Source organism: Triturus cristatus, chromosome 4_1, assembly GCF_964204655.1.
Source record: "Triturus cristatus chromosome 4_1, aTriCri1.1, whole genome shotgun sequence".
NCBI lineage: Eukaryota > Metazoa > Chordata > Amphibia > Caudata > Salamandridae > Triturus > Triturus cristatus.
This window is the reverse complement of record NC_140585.1, coordinates 215,073,135-215,085,573: the sequence shown is the minus strand read 5'-3', so window position 1 is coordinate 215,085,573 and position 12,439 is coordinate 215,073,135.

The window sequence follows — 12,439 nt, the reverse complement described above, 5'->3', positions numbered from 1 at the left end:
ACATCTTTGAAATCACTGGATTGTAATCATTGATGTATTTCGATTCTTCTGTTCTTTTTATATTATAAGTATTTTTGGGTGATTTTCAAGTGATAGCATACCTCACTGCAGACATAAAAGTGTTCACTCTTCCTTTGGAAATTACTGGACGTGGAAAACCAAATCAACATTTTGGGGCCGATTCCGATCCTGGAAAAACGCTGTACAAATCATGGTATGGAGCGTTTTCTCCTTACAACTCGTACTTGTAAGGATTCCCCTACAACCTAGGAAGTACGATCCGTACAAATAGACGCTCTCCATACAAATTGTAAAAAAGACCATACAACTCGTAAATACAAGCGATTCCGATTCGGATTGCCCTGCACGCGACGTTCACATGTATTCCCGGCAGCAGTTTACAACCCGTCAAGTACGATTCGTACAAACGGCACTCCGTACGGCTCTTTTTTTACAGGAGCCAAAAAGTGCCGGGAAAACATTGTACGCCCCGATAACAGTACGAGACGGACCCCCATGTACGCGTCGTACACCCCATGAATACAGGGGTACGGTGCGTATGTACGTGCGTACCGATGACACAGAAAGTGGGGTACGGTGCGTATATACACGCTGAAGGAGTACTGGTCGTGTACGCACCATACAAGCACCGTACCCCAAAATCACTTGTGTACGCACCGTACCCCAAATCGCATATGTACGGTGCGTACCCCAAAATCGTGTATGTACGGTGCGTACATGCGCGATGTTGGGGTGCGCACCATACACACACCTCGCATGTGGGGGGACCCCTGTATGCCTCATACCCCTATACGATCCATACTCCGGTACGAGTCGTACCCCCAGAACGAGTCATACCAGGGTATGAGGCGTATAGGGGTTCGCTTCGTAGCCCGGTACGAGTCGTTCCCCGTTTACAGGCCATTTTCCATACAAATCGCATGCCGACAACCCGGTACGAATCGTACTTGACAGGTTGGACAGCCTTTTTACAAATTATATGGTCTTTTTTACAAGTCCGTGTCGTACAGCTTTTCCCAATCCGATTTGTAAGGATCGGGCCAATCTGTATGTATTTTTCCCGTACGAATCGTACTACACGGGTTGGAAGGGACTTGTACGATTTGTATGGAAAAAAATACGGATCCGATTTGTATGGAAAATAAACATCCAGGATCGGCCCCTTTGTGTAAAATTTTTCCTTTAACTTGTATTTCCGTCGAAATTTTTTTCCATATCGATGACTTTGAAATCGTAAAACTTGCTGTCTTAAGATATTTTCTCCTCCTGTTTTTGGAATCGCACGGGTAACATAACCTTCAATAAAAGATAAAACAGTCTCATCCGAATCAGTTCCAAATTTGGGTGCATCCTTGATCCAGAAAAGCATATGTATATGAGGAGCACCTCTAGCTTGGTATTCCTTTCTCCAAAAGAAATCAGTAACTTCACCAATAGGTGGATACTTTTTAATACAGATGAAAGACATCAAAACTTCAAATCTATGATTTAAATATCTGCAGACATTTACAGGATCCAGGGTAAACAGTTCTCCAGGTGTCTTCAATTCAATATTTTCTATATTTGAATTTGCTTGTTGTAGAAAATCCAGTAAATCATCCCATGCGTACTCAGCACAGCTAAGTGTAACAAACCACGTAGGGGTTCCTAAGTTCCTTAACATACATTTCAGTTCCCCATGACGTCGATACCAATATTCATTAGTGGCACGTTGACATGCCATCAAATTAATTAACTGTGATTCTAAATGTTCGTCTCTTTCTTCAACTTTGTCCATGAATTCCATTGCAGAAACATGTGAAAGATGAATTCCTGTTTTCAATATGTGGTTGACTGCATATGAAAGTGCGGACAGGTCACTTCCAAATAAAAGATGAAACAAATATGGAATATACTGGCAAAATCTTGCTTCTTCTGAATATAGTCGTAAAGTACGATATTCTGAAGCTGGAATCTGAACTGGTCGTTCATCATATCGTCCACCTTTTCCGGTAGGGACCAACTGTGGAAAAGAACGAGCTTCCAAACTTTTTTCTCATACACTCATGGGAGTTCCTTTTGCTTTTTTCATCTAGAACAATTCAACAGTGTCTCCTATCAGTTATTTTGAATGTAGAGGGTGTATAGTATAATGTTCATAAATCTCTTCCTTTCTGCAGTTCTCTACTTTTTCTATTTGTCCACTTGAAATGTCTGTATCATCTTCTAAATTCATTCCTTGTGATTCTACATTTACAGTTTTATTGTAGATATTGTTTTGCAGCAGATATAATGTAGCCTTTTGAAGTTTCCTCACATCTGCTAACTCTTGCCATATTTTCCTACTCTCTGTAGGTACACCATTAACAAGAATGACTACAGGTTCAGTATCTTCTCTTTCTACACCAACAGTTTCCAACATGTTTCTTAAAATCTAAAGGTAAATACACAACTCTTCCTTTTAAACCTCTTTGTAGATCAGTTGGAGGCAGCTTACCTGTTTTAGGCTCCATCTGAATTATAACCTGAAATGGGTGCACGGATTGAATAAGGATGGACTCATATGTATTTAAATCTTTAATTTCTGGAAGTACAGCTACTAATTCTAGGTCATTAGGCATTTTATTGTCTTCTCATTTATGGTAACATTATTTACAAATACATTGTTCACTATCCAACTTAAATAGACCTTCCACAAACAAATAAACAGCAAATTCTCTCCATGTATCATTGTTTTCCTTTTCACTTTTGAAAAACACATCTTCATTTCTAGTTTGAATTTTATAATGAGTACGTCGGCAACAAATACAAAAATAGTGGGGATTTTCACCAGAAACTACTTTAAACTTTGCTATTTCTTTTTCAAACTTCACATCAGTAGTATATTCCACCTCTTCTTCAACACCTACACTTATCAAACTTCCACTTTCTCTACACTCCTCTTGACCAGCAAAGAAACGTAACTCTAAATCATCACAAACATTTTTTACATCCAAGACTGAACCATGCAAAAGGGTTGTATTAATTTCATTTAGACATAATAATGCAGGACTTTTCAAGTAGTATAATCTTCTAACTATCTACCACACTTAGGAATGATGTACTGCTAACTTTCTCAAATGATGAAAACAACTTTGACAAACTTTCCTAGAAAGACAAGCCAGAGAATTACCTTGCAACCCTGTATTTTTTCTCACTTTGCAAGGATCCAGTCCTTGCAATATCTTAATCTTCTGTTTGACAATTTGTTTCTATATTCTCTTAACAAATGTAGTAAAATCTCAATAGATTTTTGACATATATTACAAATACTACTACAATTCCATGTAAACACTGGAGCCTGTGTATATCTCCCTTGAACTTCCTCAGATATTACTTCTTCCACATTTGTAGGAACCATCATTTCATTTTCATTTGGACAACTATTTTTAACTTCATAACAACGACCACAGGTATCAACTGCGTGACCTAAATCATTTTGTTGAAAATAGCTTGCTTCATGAAAAAAGGTTCTGTACTAGAAGTATGCTTCCATTCTCCAGAAAATATTTTACAAAAGTTAGTTCTATTTACAATTCTTTTTCTTTTACATTTGTCCATCATAGACTGCATTATTGTATTTAAAGTTTTCAAACTTTCTAACACTAAGATAAACAATCTTCTTTTTAATTCAAATGCTTATTCAATAACACTTAGCACCCCTTTTTTTGTTTGTAAAATGCTGATCTACTTTTGTATTTCTTACATTTTTTTAACAAATTAAGGAGAACTTTTATATAATCTTTTTAGAATTTCTAAAACTTGTTTCTTCCTGCTTTCTAAATTTTTTATTTTCTGATAATCCAATTTTGCAATTATCTGTACATTTTTCTTTACCTTTTCTTTTACTGTAATTGTTGTATCTCTCTTCTCTTTTTATTTTAGAATTTATAAGACTCTTTAAAACTTTTTTCAAAAATTCTTTACTTCTCTTACCAGAAGGCTTTTTCTTTAAGGGTCCATGTTGTACTTGATCTAATTGTTCTTTTGCTATTTGCTTTACATAGACTTCCTTTCTTTGTTGTCTTTTTCTTTGCTCTTTTCTTGTAATTGTAACTGCGTCTTAATAATTATGCGAAATATCTGCAAACAATTTAATGTAATTGAAATAATTATAAATAATTATTCACATGTATAACTCTTCAAATACATCCAATCATACTACATCAATGATTGGAGCAGTGGAACAGTACTACCTGGATAATTGGACACGTCTATGAGTAGTGTTTAGGAGATTAGAGCACAGCATTCTTACTACACATGTGATTGTAGAAGTGCATAGTTAGTACCTGCATCATTGCATAAGTACATGACTACTGACTGAAACATTAGAATTTATAACTGCTAATGTATTCACAGACTGATTACATAAGTACATAGTGCTGCAGGGATCATTGGAAAAGTGTATGGGCAGAGACAGGGGGATTGTTTAACTGCATGGGAACTACCTAGACAATTGGAGGAGTGAATCAGTAGTATGTAACTGATTAGAGATCTGCATGGATAGTACACAGGGAATTGTAATAGTGCATATGGTAGTGTCTGGATCATTCCAAGAGTACATAAGTAGTAAACAGAAGATTACAGTGCTGCAAACAGAGTGCATGGTGTATTCTAAGTGCTTAGGTATTGCCGGAGTGATAGGATAAGTAGATAGTGCTGGATGGGTGATTGGAGAAGTGCATGGGACACACAGGAGGATTCCTAGACTGCATAGCTACTAACTGGGTATTTAGAAGAGTGTATCAATAGTAAGTACCTGCTTAGAGTTTTGCATGCATAGTGCACAGGATATCGTAGCTGTACTAGTGTTACTGGCTACGGCATTCCATAAGTACATGACTAGTAACTGCATGCTGATGTTATAAGTGCGTAGGTATTGGAGGAGTGATAGGATAAGTAGATTGTGCTGGATGGGTGATAAGTGAAGTACATGAGACATACAGGAGGATTACTAGACTGCATAGGTACTAACTAGGATATTTAGAAGAGTGTATCAATAGTATGTAGCTGGTTAGAGCTCTGCATGCATAGTGCACACAATATTGTAGCTGTAGTTGTGTTAGTGGCTAGGCCATTCCATAGGTACATGACTATAAAACTGGTATAATTACAGTGCTGCAAACAGAGTACATGGTGAATCTATAAGTGCTTAGGTATTAATGGAGTGATAGGATAAGTAGATAGTGCTGAATGGGTAATTAGAGAATTGCATGGGACAGACAGGAGGATTCCGAGACTGTATAGGTACTAACTAGGTATTTAGAAGAGTGTTTCAATACTATATAGCTGGTTAGTGGTCTGCATGGATAGTGCACACAATATTATAGCTGTACTTGTGTTACAGGTTGGGCCATTTAATAAGTACATAACTAGAATGATTACAGTGCTACAAACAGAGTGCATGGTGAATTTATAAGGGATTAGGTATTGGCAGAGTAATAGGATAAGTAGATAGTGCTGGATGGGTGATTGTAGAAGTGCATGGGTCAGACAGGAGGATTCATAGACTGCAGGGGTACTAACTGGCTATTTACAAGAGTGTATCAATAGTATGTAGCTGGTTAGAGGTCTGCATGCATAGTGCACAGAATATCGTAGCTGTACTAGTGTTACTGTCTAGGCCATTCCATATGTACATGACTAGTAACTGGAATAATTACAGTGCTGCAAAAAGACTGCATGCTGAATTTATCAGTGCTTAAGTATTGGCGGAGTGATAGGATAGGTAGATAGTGCTGGATGACTGATCGGAGAAGTGCACGGGACACACAGGAGGATTCCAACACTGCATGGATACTAACTGGATATTTACAAGTATGTAGCTGGTTAGAGGTCTGCATGCATAGTGCACAGAATATCGTAGCTGTACTAGTGTTACTGTCTAGGACATTACATAAGTACATGACTAGTAAATGGAATAATTAAAGTGCTGAAAACAGAGTTCATGGTGAATTTATAAGTGCTTAGGTATTGGCATAGTGATAGGATAAGTAGATAGTGCTGGATTGGTGATTAGAGAAGTGCATGAGACACACAGGAGGATTCCAAGACTGCATAGGTACTAACTAGGATATTTAGAAGAGTGTATCAATAGTATGTAGCTGGTTAGAGCTCTGCATGGATAGTGCACATAATATGGTAGCTGCAGTTGTGTTAGTGGCTTGGCCATTCCATAGGTACATGACTAGAAACTGGAATAATTACAGTGCTGCAAACAGACTGCATGCTGATTTTATAAGTGCTTAGGTATTGGTGGAGTGATAGGATAAGTAGATCGTGCTGGATGGGTGATTAGAGAAGTGCATGAGACACACAGGAGGATTCCTAGTCTGCATAGGTACTAACTAGGATATTTAAAAGAGTGTATCAATAGTATGTAGCTGGTTAGAGATCTGCATGGATAGTGCACACAATATTGTAGCTGTAGATGTGTTTGTGGCTAGGCCATTCCATAGGTACATGACTAGAAAATGGAATAATTACAGTGCTGCAAACAGAGTGCATGGTGAATTTATAACTGCTTAGGTATTGGCAGAGTGATAGGATAAGTAGATAGTGATGAATGGGTAGTTGGAGAATTGCATGAGACAGACAGGAGGATTCTTAGACTGCATAAGTACTAACTGGGCATTTAGAAGAGTGTATCAATACTATGTAGCTAGTTAGTGGTCTGCATGGATAGTGCACACAATATTATAGCTGTACTTGTGTTACTGGCTAGGCCATTTATTAAGTACATAACTAGAAACTAGAATGATTACAGTGCTGCAAACAGCGTGCATAGTGAATTTATAAGTGCTTAGGTATTGGCGAAGGGATAGGATAAGTAGATAGTGCTGGATGGGTGATTGGAGAAGTGCAAGGGACAGACAGGAGGATTCCTAGACTGCATGGGTACTAACTGGGTATTTACAAGAATGTATCTTATTATGTACCTGGTTAGATGTCTGCATGCATAGTGCACAGAATATCATAGCAGTGCTAGTGTTACTGGCTAGGGCATTCCATAAGAACATGACTAGTAACTGGAATAATTACAGTGCTGCAAACAGAGAGCATGGTGAATTTATAAGTGCTTAGGTATTTGAGGATTGATAGGATAAGTAGATAGTGCTGGATGGGTGATTGGAGAAGTGCATGGGACAGACAGGAGGATTCCTAGACTGCATGGGTACTAACTGGGTATTTACAAGAGCGTATCAATAGTATGTAGCTGGTTAGAGGTCTGCATGCATAGTGCACAGAATATCGTAGCTGTACTAGTGTTACTGGCTAGGGCATTCCATAAGTATATGACTAGTAACTGGAATATTTACAGTGCTGCAAACAGACTGCATGCTGGTTTTATAAGTACTTAGGTATTGACGGACTGATAGGATAAGTAAATAGTGCTGGATGGGTGATTAGAGAAGTGCAAGAGACACACAGGAGGATTCCTAGACTACATAGTTACTAACTAGGATATTTAGAAGACTGTATCAATAGTATGTAGCTGGTTAGAGGTCAGCATGGATAGTGCACACAGTATTGTAACTGTAGTTGTGTTAGTGGCTAGGCCATTCCACAGGTACACAACTAGAAACTGGAATAATTACAGTGCTGCAAACAGAGTACATGGTGAATTTACAAGTGCTTAGGTATTGGCGGAGTGATAGGATAAGTAGGTACTGCTGGATGAATTATTGGAGAAGTGCATGGGACAGATAGGAGGATTCCTTGACTGCAGGGGTACTAACTGGGTATTTATAAGAGTGTATCAATAGTATGTAGCTGGTTAGAGATCTGCATGCATAATGCACATAATATAGGACGTGTACTAGTGTTACTGGCTAGGGCATTCTATAAGTACATGACTAGTATCTGGAATAATTAGAGTGCTGCAAACAAAGTGCATGTTGAATTTATAAGTACTTAGGTATTAGTGCACTGAATGAATAAGAGTTTGGTGCTCGATCGGTGATTGGAGGAGTGTCTCAGTACTAACAGGGCAATACCTGCTCTGCAAGGACACTCCTTATAGGATTAAAGTACTGCATACATCTCTACTGCTACTTTACCTTTCTACAACTACCTTTAATATTACACCTAGCCAAATACAAAGCAGGAACCATTCACCTTTCTCAGCTATAAGTCTCACCATATCACTGAAAAATATAAATTCACAGAACAAACTTCAAATTTAAATCAAACACCAAAAATGATGATGCATATTTCAACTTTACCTCTTTAGAGACTTATAAAAACTAAGTTAATACCTTAACTCTACATATACATTTCCAATTTGAAATCAACACCTAAAATTATGTAGTATAGTACTAATGTACATATCCACACATTAAGACCATCTGTCATAATGAGAAATCCCTATTCCAAAAACACACATAACATAATACTATACAAAATGTATACTAAACATTTAAATACATTACAAAAAACTGTAATAAATATTTCTTCATTACAAAATATATCTCAAACCTCAAATGTTATGATTTATATTTTATCTTTAAAAACAAAAGCACCACATAGTACAACTCACAAATTGATAACTCACCTTTCAAATTGATTTGTAGATTATGAAGTATAAGAAAAACACACCAGATTTTCTTATGCACACAATGAATATAATGCACTGCTCTTAGCAAAACCAAAAAATGGCAACATTTCCCTCTCTTTCTCCACACATATACATGTAAATAACAAATCACATTGCTTCCCAGGTTAAGTCAAATTCTAAAACACATCTATTGGTTATACATATCAACTCTTGCCAACTGACCCGAAATTGCTTCTGGAATTTTCCGGAGTCGTGCCTGGACCGAGCACCGTAAGCGATGACACCTTGAATCCATAGGAGAGTTCAAATGTATATTACAATCATTTTAGCATTTTTTTTTAATAACACACCACTTCTAACCATAGCACTGACTTGGGAAATCTCACTGCAATAACATATTACTTTAATATTTATACCAAATACACATTTTAATGCCACGGATAACTTCGAACCCTACCCCCATTCTGCGTAATGCCTGTTTCCATAGTAACAGTTCATGGATAACTCAACTGAACTCACAGGCCACAAGTTCAGCACACAATGTTGCAAATACAAACAGCAAGTGTGCATGACATTCCAAGATATCAGCTTATCCTATCTAATGTAGCATTCAAAGATGTTTTTCTAACCAATAAGAAACATGCTGTTTAACGACAGTAACATGCACCCTATTTTTTACTCTATAATGTTCTTAAACAGCCAATCATTTCTCTTCTTTTTTAAAACTGCATCTTATTCACCATTTTAGATACCTCTTATTGTACCAACTGCCTACTTCACTTACAGACATCTTTTCAGTGCATCCAGACCTCACTTCAAGATGCTTAGAGTGTGGACAGTGGGACACAGCTATGTTTTTCTGTGCACAAGGTATGCTGAGCACAGTGGTATTGACAAAGATCTAGCTTTGCAAAATGTGGACATTAAATGGATTGGACAAAGAAGATTAAAGTGGCACCAATTGATGCCTTTGGTTAAAACCTTTTTACATCTCCAACCCCCTAACCTCATGATTGTGCACTGTGGTGGCAATGACCTAGGCACGTTGACTGGGGTAGGTATGGAAATGCTAGCGAAGGACACCTTTGCAGAATTGATGTTGCTTTTCCCACAAACTGCCTTTGATACTCTAACATATGCCAAAGACAGAAATGGAACTGGTCCAATCAATTTTGTTCTCAGATTGAGAAACCTAGACAAAAATGTCAATAAAGCTGTTTCTGCTTACCTCAGAGACCATAGAATGGGCTCCATATACAACAACAATCTGCATTTCAATATGGATGGCATCTACAGGAGTGATGGTGTACATTTCACAGATAAGGAAACAGAGTCCTTCTCAACAACCTACGGCTCTGCATCGGCACTTACATGTAGCTACAAAAATCTGCCAATAAACACAAGTGCTCTTTTTAGAGCCACCTGATAACCTAACATATAATTTAGTTTTTGAAAAAATATATATATTATTTTTTCTTGCTTGGAGTCGCGCACCTAGTGTGACTTAAAGTCGCACACCCATCGTGTTCACACAGGGAGCCACGCTGAGAGCCGCGCACCCATCGCGTTCACACAGGGGGCCGTGCTGAGAAATGCGCACCCATCGCGTTCACACAGGGGGGCTGTTCTCAGAGCCGTGCACCCATCATGTTCACACTAGAATGCCACACACCCATCGCGTTCACACAGGGGGCCGCGCTGAGACTCGCGCTAGGGTCACGACTCTGATTAAAAAAAACTTTCACTAATTAACATTCGCCTCAGGGACCCTATCCCCTGAGACATGTCCACTCGCTTTTATTCGTTGGGGACCGTGGAGGAGCCCCAATGCCCCCATGTTCCATGCCGGCTCCCCGCCTCCTGCGGGAGCCGGCATTGCTTTTCCACATGGGGAGCTGCTGACCTGCAGCTCCCCGTGTGGAAAAGTAATCTGTTTTGGATTATGGAAGTGAGAGCAGGTTTCCCTGCTCTCGCTTCCAAAATCCAAAGAAGTGTTTGCTATTGCAGGGTGGGAGCCACACGACTCCCACCCTACTATAGCAAACAGCAGTGTCCCGAGGGTGGGCACCCCAGGACACAGCAAGAGCAGGCCCTGGGAGGTGGCAGTCCCCAGGGCCATCACAGGCTCCAGGAGGGGGACACGCGGCCCCCCTGCCTTCAATTAGAAAGCCCAGGGGAGGTGGTGGCCCCCGGGGCTCTGGGGTCCATAACGGACCCCCACATTTCCATTTTAGTGCCCCCGGGACATAGCGGTCCTGGTAGGGGCTCCAGCCCCCACAAGTTTCAGCAATGCCCCCGGGACCTGGCCCACCCAGGGGCCTAATTTAAATGAAGCGCAAGAACTGCGCTCTGATTTTTTATTTTTTCTAGTTTGGAGTCGTGCGCCCAGCGCGAATTTGGACATTTTGTTTTAAGAAAAATACAATTTGGGGCCCTGTGGGTCCTTCTGGGGCCCCCTAAACAGGCCTAGGGGGTCTGGGTGTTTCTGCCCTTCCCCCTTTTCTTTATTTTGGCCTTTGTTATTCTGTTTTCTTCTGACTCGCTTCTACCGAGTCAAAAGATGGCTGCCAACACTTCCTGGTTTGGAGTGTTGACAGCCAATTAGGATAAAGCGCGTGGTCGGTAGCGTGCGCGGATACACCGCGCCACTAGATATCGATATTTTTATTTTTTTAATTTCTCAGCAACTACTGAACGGATTTTGACCATTTTTAAAAAGCATTTCCTATGGACATTAACTTGGGGAGAATTTCGCAAAGGTTCGTAAAACGGCACCAAAGTTATTAGCAAATCAAAAAATGCTTTTTCTATGGAAACTAGGTTCTAACTATAACTACCTACTGGCAACTGCCAGTAGGTTATATATATATATATATTCACTGAAAAAACCATAGGTTTCACACATGTTATAGTTAGCGGAAATTTTACTGATAAAAAACCAATGAAATTGCCCCGTTATAGTTAGTGCTGGCAACTATAACTCACGCGACCGCAATCCTCTGCTGATGCTAATACTGTATTTAGACACTTATTTGCCCATGTCTTCTTCCATACATTTTTAGCTATACATATATTACAAATATTTTTTTTTCATAAAGACACATATGTCATCAGCAGAAGATTGCGGTCGCGTGAGTTATAGTTGCCAGCACTAACTATAACGGGGCAATTTCATTGGTTTTTTATCAGTAAAATTTCCGCTAACTATAACATGTGTGAAACCTATGGTTTTTTCAGTGAATTTGCAAGGTTTTTTAAATGCTAATTCCTAACTATAACGTGTGTGAAACCTATGGTTTTTTCAGTGAATTTGTACGGTTTTTTAAATGCTAAGTGACTTTACGCCATTCGTGGCGTGCGCGCCCACTTAACGCAGTTCGTTCCGTGCGCGCACGGTGCGCTTCGCGCACCGTGCGCGCACAGTGAGCACGCGGTGCGCTTCGCGCACCGCGCACCCACTTTACGCAGTTAGTGCCGTGCCCACGTTACGCTAGATGGGCCATGTACGCACGATGCGCTTCGCGCACCGTGCGCACATGGAGGACATATTATGCGCTTCCTTGTGATAGGTAATCTGTTGAAATTTTTTGGGAAAATTTTCTGTGCTCTGATAAGCCATGCACAAATGGTGGCCTTCGGCCACCATTTGCACAAGGGGTGGAGAAAGTGTGGATAGTGTTTTTTTAATTTTTATTTTTTTACCGTACGCTTACGGTAAGCGTACGGTAAGCGTACCCCGCGAAATTGCCGAAAAAAAAATAATGCCGTTTTTGCTCTTGGGGGATGTTTGGGGACTCCCTCAACATGACTATGTGAGAGGGAGTTGTCAAAACATCCCCGTAA